Here is a 14,423-nt window from a genome sequence, read left to right as displayed (position 1 = left end):
AATGAATGTTAAAATGAAATGTTTGGGAAAATATGGGCCCAGTAAAAAAATTTTTTTTTTTTTTTGGCTGCATTGGGTCTTCATTGCTGTGCATGGGCTTTCTCTAGTTGTGGCGAGCAGGGGCTACTCTTCATTGCAGTGTGCAGGCTTCTCATTGTGGTGGCTTCTTTTGTTGTGGAGCATGGGCTCTAGGCACGCAGGCTTCAGTAGTTGCAGCACGCGGCTCAGTAGTTGTGGCGCACGGGCTTAGTTGCTCCGTGGCGTGTGGGATCTTCCCGAACCAGGGATCGAACACATGTCCCCTGCATTGGCAGGCGGATTCTTAACCACTGCACCACCAGGGAAGTCCAGACCCAGTAAAAATTAATGCCTCTAATAAGTCAGAATTTGTAAGAGGAAAACAAGATCTGATGTAAGTGTAAAAAATGATATTATAATGGCTGCACATAGTGACTTCCTTCCAAAAAGCACAATATGGAGTCTCATCCGGAGAAAAACATCACACAGATCCCAGTTGAGGGACGTTCTACAAAATGCCTGAGTCCTCAAACTGTCAAGGTCATCAAAAACAAGGAAGTCAGAGACTGTCATATCCAAGAAGAGTGTGCGAAACATGACAAAAGGTAATGTTGTATTCTGGATGGCATCTTAGAACACTGGGTAAAAACTAAGGAAATCTAGATAAAGTATGAGCTTTAATAATATATTAGTATTGGTTCATGAATATGACAAATGTACCATAAAATGTTAGTAATAGGAGAAACTAGGTATGGGGTATATGGGAATTCTCTATCTTTGCAACTTTTCTGTAAACCTAAAACTATTCTAAAATTAAAAGTTTGCTTAAAAATAACCTAAAAGTATTAAAAGAGGTCAATGATGGTTACAGACAAGATGACATAGACACAGTTTCCTCTATCCCTCCCACCAAGTACAGCTAAAACCCTGGACATAATGCATAATGTTATAGGAAGAGACTGAAAGGTAGAGGGAAGAAGGCGACTATCTAGGAAACTTGAAACTCAAGTGATGACACAGCAATGAGTTACCAGATTTTCTTTTTGCTCCCTAGTCCTTCTGGACTAGCACAGAAGAAGCCTGCAACCCAGAAAAGCCAATATGTACAGAAAAAGAAAGAAAGAAAAAAAGCCCCAATCAAAGCCTGCTCTAACTAAAGGACCAGGAAAGGAGCAGCCTATCAAGACAAACTTATTTTGACAACGTCCACCCTACTCCAGACCACCGCCATGGGAAAAAACCCCACCCCACCCACCCCAGAACAAACAGAGAAGGAGTGTGTGTCTAGACCCCCCCCTCACTTGGTACTGATGAGGAGCTCCTCCCCCCGCCACCGTGCCATCAGTGGGGAGCCTAAGCTTTCATCTCTGCCCGGTGATACTGAGGCAGCATCCACTCTGCTTCACCACTACGGTGTCAGCAGAGCCACTAAGATGGAAGATTTAAATGAGATTCAGAGTCTTGTGAAACCCCAATTGTCCAGGATGCAATAGAAAGTCACTCATAATACCAAGAATCAGAAAAAAGTCTTCAAAATAGCTATATTATTTCTTAAAAGAAACAGTGTATTACCTGTAGGTATCAAAATTTGTGGGACACAGCTAAAGCAGTCTGAGAGGGAAATTGGTAACACTAAATGTTCACAAAAAGATCTCAAATCAATAATTTAAGCGACCACCACAAGAAACGAGAAAAAGAAAAGTAAAATAAGGGGACTTCTCTGGCGGTCCAGTGGTTAGGACTCTACACTTCCACTGCCTGGGGGCCCAGGTTTGATCCCTGGTCGGGGAACTAAGATCCTGCAAGCTGCAGGATGGGGGAAAGAAAGAAAGGAAAGGAGGGAGGGAGGAAGGAAAGAAGGAAGGAAGAGAGGGAGGGAGGGAGGGAGGGAGGAAAAGAAGGGAAGGGGAGGGGAGGGGAGAGGAGGGGGAGGGGAGAGGAGGGGAGGGGAGGGGAAAGGGAGGGGAGGGAGGGGAGGGGAGGAGAGGGGAAAGGGAGGGGAGGGGAAGGGAGGGGAGGAGAGGGGAAAGGGAGGGGAGGGGAGGGGAGGGGAGGAGAGGGGAAAGGGAGGGGAGGGGAGGGGAAGGGAGGGGAGGAGAGGGGAAAGGGAGGGGAGGGAGGGGAGGGAAGGGAAGGGAAAAGAAAAATAAGCCTGAAACAAACAGAAGGAAGGAAATAATGAAGAGCCAAAATCAATGAAGTGAAAAAGATAAAAACAACAGAAAGGCATTTAAACAAACAAAAAACTGGTTCTTAAAAAAACAACAAAAAAACTGGCTCTTTCAAAGACCAATAAACCTCTGGTAAGACTGATAAAAGAAAAGGAAGACACAAATTGCCAATATCAAGAATAAAACACTGAATGGCTGTGAACTGGTGAATCTAGGACGAGCAAGCAGGCATGTGAGGGTCCAGGCAGGAAACCTCACACTAACTCTATTCCAGGTTGCATGACGTTTCTAAGTTCCTAAGCCCAGGCCTGCCTACCAGGGAAATGGAAGTCCTCATCAGAAGAGACTGGTGGTGAGAATGATGTCCCACACCCAATGTTCACCTCCGATCTGCCAAAAGAAGTGGCTGAACACATAGCCAGAGAAGCAGCAGGTTGGGGCATACAAGACGGTGCCAAGTTAATGGCCCCACAAGGATGCACACAACATACCACGCAGCACCATGGTAATAATGCCTGCAGGGTAGTAGCGGAAAGTCTGTGTTAGGTCCCACCTATCACCCTTCTAGCAATTTCAGAGGAATTAGCCGCTTCTTCCAGACCCAGGGCCTCCAGCAAAACATTCTCCCCCATCTGCTGTCCAGAAAACCTACAATAAAATATACGCATCATCGCTAAAGCTCCTTAGGTCTTAGGTCTACCCCTTAAGTCTGCCCCTCACCTTGGATAGAAGAGAAGATCCACAAAACTCTTCTGAACAAACTACCTACTTAGTTCTACCCCTTAAGAGAAATTCCTGATAATTCTCATCACTTCACCAGTGCCAAGGCCAGGAAATCAATGTCCCACATTTCTGGGCACCCACGCCAAGCACAGCACAGAGCAGACCAAAGTATGGAGGAAAGTGGAAGACATCTGTATGGGTAGTTTTCCAGCCATTGTCACCCTGCTCAATCATCATCTCATCCAAGTTGTACTGAACCGGGTCATTTCCAAAGCACACACATGAGAATCACAGCCACAAACCCACCAGTAAAAACATAAGCACCATGGAGCTGATGCTGGAAAACCAATAGATTTCCAATGTTTGGGGAAAAAAACCACCAGCGGCATAACCAAAACACCTGTTACTCCAACACTCCACTGAAGCCTCAGACCAGCACATGCTGTAAGTGTGGGTGAGGCAGTGACCCACCCAGGCTGTTGGGTTTGACGTCCCACACCGAGATACTGGCAAATGTAATTCAGTATCTGTGGAATTCTAAGTGGAAGTCCAAGAGGTCCAAAGCCCTATCTTGTGGTTGTGTGGCAGGAAGCCACTCCCCTCCATGTAGCCCACAAAGCCATGGATTGTCAAGTCATTCACCACAAATTCAAAGCAATACAGCCTTGAAGGCCTGGCACAGCTGTGCCACCTCAAAGAGCCGGTCAGGAGTCAGACAAGGTCTCCTGAGGCATAGGCTTAAAGTAGGGTTGCTTAACCTCGGCACTGCTGACACTGTGGGCTGGATAATTCCCTGTTGTGGAAGGCTGTCTTGTGCATGGTAGGATATTTAGCAGCATCCCTGGCCTCTTCCCACTAAATGCCAGTAACCACCCCCAGTGTGACAGTCAAGTATGTCTCCAGGGGCTTCCCTGGTGGCGCAGTTGTTAAGAATCCTCCTGCCAATGGGACATGGGTTTGATCCCTGGTCTGGGAAGATCCCACATGCCGTGGAGCAACTAAGCCCGTGAGCCACAACTACTGAGCCTGTGCTCTAGAGCCCACGAGCCACAACTACTGAAGCCCACACACCTAGAGTCTGTGCTCCGCAAGAGAAGCCACCACAATGAGAAGCCTGCGCACCGCAATGAAGAGTAGCCCCCTCTCCCCACAACTAGAGAAAGCCCGCGCACAGCAACAAAGACCCAACATAGCCAAAAGAAAAGAAAAGAAAAGAAAATAATTTAAAAAAATAAATAATGTCTCCAGACATTGCCCAATGTCTCTTGGGGGACAAAATTTCCTCCTGTTGAGAACCACTGGGTTAGACTTTATTATGCTGGAGTCTCCAAAAGAGCAAGTATGATTTGACCTAGAGAAAGGAGAGAGGCCAGGAATAAGAAGGTCTGGAGAAAAATAAGCAAAAGATCTCTAAGATAGGATTTGCTTTAAAAAAACAAAACAAAAACAAAAACAAGCATGACATGGAAGGTTAGGTGGAGAATAAGACAGCCAGTTAAGAAAGAGCTGAGAGATAGGTATAGAATGAAACAGAACTACCTAGGAGTGATATCTGGGACCTTATTATCAACAGAGAAGCTTGAAGTCAGGAACCCTGGGCTCTAATATCAGCTCTGCAATTCCCTATACATGTAGTCTTCCTACAGAAACAGACTCATAGATACAGGGAACAAACTGGTGGTTGTCACAGGAGAGGAGTTTAGAGGGTTGGGCAAAATAGGTGACAGGGATTAAGAGATACCAACTTCCAGTTATAAAATAAGTCACAGGGAAGTAATGTATAGCATAAGGAATATAATCAATAATACTATAATAACTGTATGGTGACAGATGGTTACTAGACTTATCATGGTGATCATTTTTTATTTAATATATTTAAATGTTGAATCATTATGTTTTACACCTAAAACTAACATAATATTTTATGTCAACTACGCTTCAGTTTTTTTGAAAAAGTATGTTTCTTTCTCAACTCAATGTAAATAATACCACTTGTCTTGCCTGCCACATAGGGTTATAGTTAGAATTCCAGTCAGGTAATTTTTCCATAAACGTGCTTTGAAAACAAAAAGAATAAAATATTGGCTATCACTACAGGCTCTGTAGAACATAAAAGGATAATAAGGGAATACTATAAACAACTCTACCCATATAAATTCAACAACTTGGATGAAATTAACCAATACCTTGAAAACCACAAACTACCTAAACTCACTCAATATGAAACAGATAATATAAAAAATTGATTTGGGCTTCCCTGGTGGCACAGTGGTTGCGCGTCCGCCTGCCGATGCAGGGGGACACGGGTTCGTGCCCCGGTCCGGGAAGATCCCACATGCCACGGAGCGGCTGGGCCCGTGAGCCATGGCCGCTGAGCCTGCGTGTCCAGAGCCTGTGCTCCGCAACGGGAGAAGCCACAACAGTGAGAGGCCCGCAGAAATCCACAGGAGAGACGCCTCACTGAGACCAAGAGGGTCTCAGAGAAGATGCTTGAGCTGAATCTTGAAAGACGTCTATGAGTTAATGGGCTAAAGAGGGAATTAGCCCTCAGAAAAGGGAGCTATCTGTGCAAAGGTCCAGAAGTATGAGAGATCCTGGTGTAAGTAGAACAGTTACGAGAGGTGAGACAGGACCAAGAAAACCTGAAACTGAGGAGTGTCAGGAATTGGTCTGCTGTTGAGAAGGTTCTTCTGGTAGCAGGGAGCAGACAGCCCGTGCGGTGCGGAAGGCAGTGGCCCAAGACAAAGAGCAAGTCGACAACAGAAGTGCTGTTGAAGTTATTAATCATCTCTGTCCTGTATGTCGGTCTCTCCTCTGCTGGCACTTTCCCCACTGGTACTTGACCATGTGCACGTCTCTTTCAACTAATTATTAATGATAATAATCAACTAACTATAATAAATACATATATAAATCTGTACCCATGTGTCCTCCTCTATCTGTCACCTATCTCGTTTCTCCAAATGACTTCCTCCGTTCTGTCTAACTGAACCGCCACAGCACTTCCCTTTTTGCTAAATCCAAGCCATCCTTTTCTTACGTGACTTTTCAGGAGCCTGTGATAATAGGAACCCTTCCCTCCTTAAAACTCTCTTTCCTTGGCTTAGGCATACATATTCCTGGTTCTCCTCCCATCTCTTGGGCTACTCTTCAACCTTCACTTAAATGGGTTTCCGACTGTTTCCCTAAGCCCACCTCCTTCTCACTCTCCAGTCCAAGGGAGCAACTGCTTTCTCCCCATCCTGATGCTGATGCCGCTTGGATCCCCACACCCTGCACAGCACATCCTCCTGATTTTTAAGCCCATCATCCCCAGCATGTGGGTGTCTACTCTTCCTCCGCCACACATCCTGCCCCCTCGCTCTCTGCACCCGCTCTACTTAGCAGACCTGGCGATCCTACCATCAAATATCTCTGGCATCCATTCTCCACCCTCCCTGCTTAATCCAGACCCTCCCTAAATCACTCCTCACAGCATCAATGCATCGCCCCATCTTTCCCTCAATATCATTCTCCCTTGTGCTGCCAGAGTGATTTTGTTAAGACATAAATCTGATCATGTAAGACAAATACCGTATGCTATATGGAATTTAAAAAAAATGTCATGAAGAACCTAGGGGTAAAACGGGAATAAAGACACAGACCTACTTGAGAATGGACTTGAGGATATGGGGAGGGGGAAGGGTAAGCTGTGACAAAGCGAAAGAGAGGCATGGACATATATACACTACCAAACGTAAGGTAGATAGATAGTGGGAAGCAGCCGCAGAGCACAGGGAGATCAGCTCGGTGCTTTGTGACCGCCTGGAGGGGTGGGATGGGGAGGGTGGGAGGGAGGGAGATGCATGAGGGAAGGGATGTGGGAACAGATGTATATGTATGACTGATTCACTTTGTTATAAAGCAGAAACTAATAAAAAAAAAGGGAAAAAAAAAGAATCAAGCAAGTAGGGAGGGTGGGAGGGAGACGCAAGAGGGAGGAGATATGGGGATAACTGTATATGTATAGCTGATTCACTTTGTTACACAGCAGAAACTAAAACTAAGACACCATTGTAAAGCAATTATACTCCAATAAAGATGTTAAAAAAAAAGAAAAAAAAGTCTGATCATGTTAGTCTCCTGCTTAGAACTTTCAACAGCTCCTTATTGCCCACAGGATGAAGGCCCAGCTCCTTTAACGTAGCACACAGGCCCTGCATCATCTGGACCCTGCTGCTTCTCTAGCCTCATCCCTCATCCCCTGCCATTCCCTGATAACAGTCCTTTATGGAAACCCTTTATGATTTATTGAGCACCTATTTTTTTTCAGGTAGTGTGCATTATCTCATTTGATCCTCAAAACAACAGTATGAAATGGTTATTATTATTTCCATCTTAAAAATGATAAAAATGAGGCTAAGAGATGTTGAGAAACTCACTCGAGGTCATTCAGCTATTAGGTACTGGACCCGGATCCAACTGGGAGCAGGACTCCAAAGTCATATTCTTAGCTTTCACCCTAAACTGTGCTTGATCCCTTTCTATGCCTGGCCAGCTACTCCTCAGCTTTCAAAACTCAGTTCTGCCATCACCTCTTCAAAACTTGGCTTTAACTTTCTTGCATTCAAGACCCCTCCCCTCTGTGCTCTCATCATCAGCATAACTGATGCCCATCATATTGTAATAATTGCTTTACCATTTTCCCTCACTAAACAATGACTTTGTGTTGAGAAGGGTCTGGGTTTTTCCTTATCTTTGTAGTTCTCGCACTTGACATTATACCAGGCACGTAGTGGGTCCTAAATAAAGTTTTGTGGGGGGGGGGTTTGCCTGCGTTGGGTCTTCGTTGCTGTGTGAAGGCTTTCTCTAATTGCGGTGAGTGGGGGCTACTCTTTGTTGCAGTGCGCGGGCTTCTCATTGTAGTAGCTTCTCTTGTTGTGGAGCACGGGCTCTAGGTGCGTGGGCGTCAGTAGTTGTGGCACGCGGGCTCAGGAGTTGTGGCTCATGGGTTTAGTTGCTCCGTGGCACGTGGGATCTTCCCGGACCAGGGCTCGAACCCGTGTCCCCTACATTGGCAGGCGGGTTCTTAACCACTGCGCTACCAGGGAAGTCCCCTGAATAAAGTTTTACTGTATGGAATTCCTGGCTCTGCTACTTGCTAGCTTGTGGAAACCTAGCAAAGTTATTTCACCTCTTTGTGCCTCAGTGTTCTCACCTGAGCTTATGTCTTTATCTGGAAAATGGGTATAATAATAGCCACCATGGAGAGTTGCTGGAAGGATGAAGGGAGAATTTATCTGCAGGCCGGTATCAGTAAGTGCTCAAAAAGTGACGCCTGTTATTAGATGGTAATATACACTTTCATGAAGGTTGGCTTCTCTACCCCACCCTTAGGGCTAAACACCTTTATTAACATTTCATGCGAATCATCTGGGACTGGGCTCCTGCCCCACCAGCCCTGCGAGGCTGCAGGGTGTGTGGTCAGAGGAAAGACCCTTCCCCACACCCAGAGCTCCCTGCAGGGCTGTCAGGGCCAGCTAAGGGGGCCGCTCTGGATGGTGAGAGCTGAGGGGAAGTGGGGTGACCCAGGTCTGGCCAGAGCAGGGGAGGAAAATGCACTGGGGCTCACAGGTCTCCAAGTCTAGCCCCTCACTGAGCACAAGAACTACCACCCCGCGTGCTTCAGAAAGGGCACGGAATGAAGCCCATCTCTGTGCTCCTCCCTCCAGCCCCTCCAGACTCACCAAGTAAGGGAGCTCCCCACCCCCTGTCCCCCGCAAATCCCTGCAGCGGAACACCAAGTAGAGTTTTTGGAATGGTGAGGGGCCACAGACCCCTGGCGATCATAGGAGGTGTGCAAAGACCTTTGTTTTAGTGCCTTCTGGAGTTAAGCTCCATTATCTGAAAAACTCTCTCTGCATTCCACATTCAGAGTGAATGGCAGAAGCCATCAGAGAGGCCAGGAGTGCACAAGGCTTGCCTGGGAATCAGGTCCAGAAAGCTCTGGAACAGAACCCAAGGGAGGATTGCATTGTGCACTTACCAAGGCTTCGTAAAGAATATTTTTGTGTAATTAGAAAAAGAAACGAGTTTTCTCATGCAAAATGACTTTTGCATGTTGTATTAGTTTGCCAGGGCTGCCCTAACAAAGTACCACGAACTGGGAAGGGTTCCCAGTTCTGGAGGCTAGAAGCCCAAGATCAAGGTGCTGCAGGGTTAGTTCCTTCTGAGGCCCCTCTCCTTGAGTTGTACGTGGCCATCTTCTCGCTGTGTCCTCACACCTCCGCTCTGTGTGTCCGTGTCCTAATTTCCTCATCTTCTGAGGACACCAGTCATATTGGCTAATGGCCTCATCGTAACTTAATTACTTCTTTAAAGATCCTATCTCCAAATACAGTCATCCTGGGAGACTGGAGGTTAGGATTTCAACACATGAATTTGGGGGCTCACAATTCAGCCCATAAAGCTCAGGCAATTCCACATTGAACAAAAAGCTTCCAAGCACATACAGATTTATCTAAACTTCAAATTTCTTTGGGCTTTTCCACTGCTTTCATCTTCTCTCAGCTGTTAAATCAGTAAAAGTCCCAACGTTTTAAAAATACCGTCACAATTTTGACATTTAGGAAGGTTCAATGCCTTAGCTGGCTCTCAGATTTGCCCAGCTTGATATGATCTCATTTTTTTTCAGAAGAAGCAGCCTCTGTTCAGCTTTTAGTCACAGCTGGCCTTCTGGAACATCCTTTCTAGCATCTAAACACTTCCAAGTGGTGGGAGGGGATGTTTTTGAGACTGGAACATTTTGAGTAATCTAGCTCACGCAGACATTCTTCTTCAAGAATAACTGAGCTACCTAACTTTTTACCAGAAACAGATGATTGTGCATCAGAATTACTTTTTTAAAAAGCTGATCTACCACATATCAAAAGAAATATTAGTGCATAGGAAAACTGCTGTGGACCGAGAACCAGGAGACCTAGGAGCTCTGAGAACGTTACTTCACCTCTTCAATCTTGTTTTTTCACTTAAAACACGAGTGGCTGGATTAAAGGTCTTCAGCTCATTCCTGCTATAAAATTCTAAACGTTAGATATAAAACAAACATGCAGCTTTCATCACACCGGCATCCTCCCAATTCACCCTAAAACTACAGATTAAATTCTGACCTTCGGCAGAGCTACCCAGCTACTACTCATCTCAAATATTCCTTAGCAATGCAGAGATGTAGCCCACGGGAGGGGCCAGGTTTATAGGGCACAACCATGACCACGCTGCAGTGATTTAGAGTCAGCAGCCACAATTCTGTCATGAGGCCTCCCCAATTAACCAAAACAGATTCTTCTGACTTGGCCCTCATGCTTTCTCAGTGTCTTATGGAGCCCTGCCCCATGTCTTACAAAGGTCCTTGCTTTCCTATATTTATTAGTTTTAGGATCTTTTGAAAACTATGAACGCATTCTTCTCCCCCAAATGTATTTGCATATATGTGTATACATTTTTTCCCACATACAATTTTGTGGAGTTCACGAACTCTTTCAAAGCCCAAGTGTAGATACTGTAACCTACCCCCAGGTCAAGGACCCTGGATGTCTACTGGACTGTTAGGGAGCAAAGAGGATGGTGTGTTCAGTGACCAACTTCATTCTACTCTTATAAAAACAGAGCTCAGTTCAAAACAGATAACAAACTATTCTAACTATTAGAAGCATGGCTATTTCTTTGTCAAGCAATTTATGAAATTTTAAAAAATATTTTGGTTTTCAAACTATTGTACTTGTGTTTTTTATTTATTTATTTATTTATTTATTTATTTGGCCAAGTGGCCTGTAGGATCTTAGTTCCGCGACCAGGGATCAAACCCAGGCCTCGGCAGTGAAAGCACCGAATCCTAACCACTGGACTGCCCAGGAACTCCTTGTACTTGTGTTTTAAAAGGTGTTTTACAAATGAAATTTCACTTAACAAGAATACTGATTGTGGCTATTTAGCTCAGGGTATGAATAATTCCTGCAGTTCTTGGCAGATTATGGTTAGAAATCTTTTACCTACCCCTGCACTGCAATAAATATTTTTGCTTTCTTCAACAGTAGGTGTCAAAGCAGCTAATTTTGTTGCTCTATCATTGTGTAAGTTCATACTTATGAGGAGGAAATCACTAAAAAGACTTGAAACTAACAATCATTTTCATGAATCATGCATAGTTTATTGAATAAATAAAATCTAAAAAAAAAAGGTGTTTTATACTTTTGAATAATGTCTATAGAACAATGAATGTGTGAATACATGTGTAAAAACAATGACTGCTTTAATGAAAAACATTTACATTTAAAAATATACTTTGCGGGCCTCCCTGGTGGCGCAGTGGTTGGGAGTCCGCCTGCCGATGCAGGGGATACGGGTTCGTGCCCCGGTCCGGGGGGATCCCATATGCCGCGGAGCGGCTGGGCCCGTGAGCCATGGCCGCTGGGCCTGCGCGTCCGGAGCCTGTGCTCCGCAGGGGGAGAGGCCACAGCAGTGAGAGGCCCGCGTACCGGAAAAAAAAAAAAAAATATATATATATATATATATATATATATATATATATACTTTGCATCATGTTTTGTTTAATCACTATCTTAAAGTAAATGTGACCTATGTCACCTCCTCCTATTTCCCCAGGGAATCAGAAATTGATGGTGCCTTCTCACTATACTACACAGGTTTCAAGGGAATAATTAAATTATTTAAGTGAGCTGACAACTTCCAAGCATCTTTTTTCATACTGATTTATCTACAAATAGTCACTACTTTAGTAAAGAACATTCCTATTACAAAATGACCCTCAAGGGTTTTTATTAATTAATACTAACCCAGGTCAATTTACAGTACTTGAAAGTGATAAAACTACACACTTTAAAAAAAAAGAAAAAAAACTCACAACTTTTAGTGAAAGACCTACCATAATACTCTCCTCATACACTAATTAGTTTGAATTCATGTGTGAAATTAAAGCGTAGCAACCAGGAAAATAAAGCAATGTAAGTGAGAAATCGGAATAATAATCTAGAATATTAAATAAACTGGATTATTTTTAATATCATGCTAGTATTGTTTAGGGGAGTGTGAAATAATAGAAAATAAATGTATCGGTCTCTACCCCCTATTCCTGGCACAGAGCTCCTAAAACCCTTGTAATTTCTTAATAAAAGCACTAGGAGCGGGCTTCCCTGGTGGCGCAGTGGTTGACAGTCCGCCTGCCGATGCAGGGGACACGGGTTCGTGCCCCGGTCTGGGAGGATCCCACAGGCCACGGAGCGGCTAGGCCTGTGAGCCATGGCCGCTGAGCCTGCGCGTGCGGAGCCTGTGCTCCGCAACGGGAGAGACCACAGCAGTGAGAGGCCCGCGTACCGCAAAAAAAAAAAAAAAAAAAAAAGCACTAGGAGCATAGGAGCTCGTTCTGATGTTTGGTGTTCGGCCCTGGTTCCTGACACAGGGTTCCTAAATCCCTTGGAATTTCCTGAGTGATAGAAGCATCTTTTGTTCTAATAGGATGACCCTTGGTGGGTTCCTGAAGGAGAGGCTTGTACCAGAAAGACCAAGACATGATGAGAAGCTTAGAATTTTCAGCCCCACCCTCATTCTCCAGAGAGGGGAGATGGGCTGGAAGTGGAGTTAATGATCCATCATGCCTACATGAGGAAGCATCCCTAAAAACCCCAAATGTTTGGGGTTCAGAGAGCTTCTGGGTTAATGAACAAGCCCATGTGCCAGGAGGGTGGTGTACCCCCAACTCAAAGGGAACAGAAACTCCTGAGCTCAGGACCCTTTCAGACCTCAACTTACGTATCCTCTCATCTGGCTGTATTCTTTATTATATAATAAACCGGTAAACGTGTTTGCCTGTGTTCTGTGAGCTGTTCTAGCAGAGTCGAATCCAAGGAGGGATGCTCATGGGAACCTTCAATTTGTAGCCAAGTCAGACAGGAGTTACAGGTAAACTGGGGAACTATCACTTGAGACTGGCATCTAAAGTTTGGGGGGCCAGTCTTGTGGGACTGAGCCTGTCACCTGCAGGTCTGTGCTAACTCTAGCGTCAGAACTGAATTGAATGGTAGGACACCCAGCTGGTGTCACAGAGAATTGCTCGGTGTGGGAAAACCCCACACATCTGGTGTCATAAGTGCTGCGATTGTGGTTGTAGCATGAGAGTAAAGGAGAGACCCAACAGGAAGAGTGAGTTTTACACAGGTGGTGAGCCTGGGACTGAGATTATAGAAGAAATAGATGACATAAGATATGAGGAAGTTATACTCTAGGTCTTTAGCAGGCAGAGAGTGATTCAAAAGTTTAGTGAAAATATTATTTCTCAACTACCCTAATGAAAGCATTATAATTTTAAAACAAATTCCATGCTAACCAGATAGGTCCTCTGATAATTGACCTGATTTCTTTGAAAACAAATGCCCTATGTCCAGACTGGGGCTTCCCATCTTTAGAGAGGTGCAGCCCTTTTATTTTCCCTGTAACCGTGTAAGCTCGGTGGCATGTTGTCGGTCAAGATCAAGAGAATAGAGATAAGGGTTTAATGATTTAAATGTATAAAACGTTTTCACTCCTATAATGTGCCAATTTGTTACACTCCCTGCTGTTCAGATAATCCTGGCAAACTATACAGAAAAAGGCAGTTCAGCAGTTGTGAGCCTGGAAATAGACAAAGTAAAGCCTTCAGATGACCATAAAGGGTCCTACTGATGAGAATATGTGGACAGTGTATCTTTCTTTTTATATATGACTGACTTATTTCACTTAGCATGCCTTCAATGTCCATCTATGTTGTCGAAAATGGCAGGATTTCATTCTCTTTTTTACAGCTGGTAGTATTCCATTGTGTATTTATCACATCTTCTTTATCCATTCCCCCATATCTTGGCTATTGTAAATAGTGCTGCAATGAACACAGAGGTGCAGATAGTATTTTGAATTAGTGATTTTGTATTCTTCAGATAAATACCCAGAAGTGGAGATAGAAGGGTCACATGGTACTTCTATTCCTAATTTTTTGAGGAATCTCCATACCATTGAATAAAAGTGGCCAAAGTGGACTTGTCTTATTCCTGATCTTAGAAAACAAGTTTTCAGAGACTTCCCTGGTGGCACAGTGGTTAAGACTCTGTGCTCCCAATGCAGGGGGCCCGAGTTCGATCCCTGGTCAGGGAACTAGATCCCACTGCCACAATTAAGAGTTTGCATGCCACAACTAAGGAGCCCGCCTGCTGCAACTAAGACCCGGCGCAACCAAATAAATAAATTAAATAAATATATTTTAAAAAATAAAAACCATTCACTTTAAAAAAAGATAAAGAAAACAAGCTTTCAGCTTTTCACCACTGAGTTTGGTTTTAGCTGTGGGTTTTTCATATATACAGGCTTTCTTATGTTGAGGTATGTTCCCTCAATACTCACTCTGTTAGAGTTTTATCATAAATGGGTGTTGAACTTTATCAAATGCTTTCTCTGCATCTATTGAGATGATGATATGATTTTTATCCT

Source organism: Mesoplodon bidens, assembly GCF_964165515.1.
Source record: "Mesoplodon bidens genome assembly, chromosome: 15".
Classification (NCBI taxonomy): domain Eukaryota; kingdom Metazoa; phylum Chordata; class Mammalia; order Artiodactyla; family Ziphiidae; genus Mesoplodon; species Mesoplodon bidens.
Note: the sequence above shows the minus strand (reverse complement) of the source record.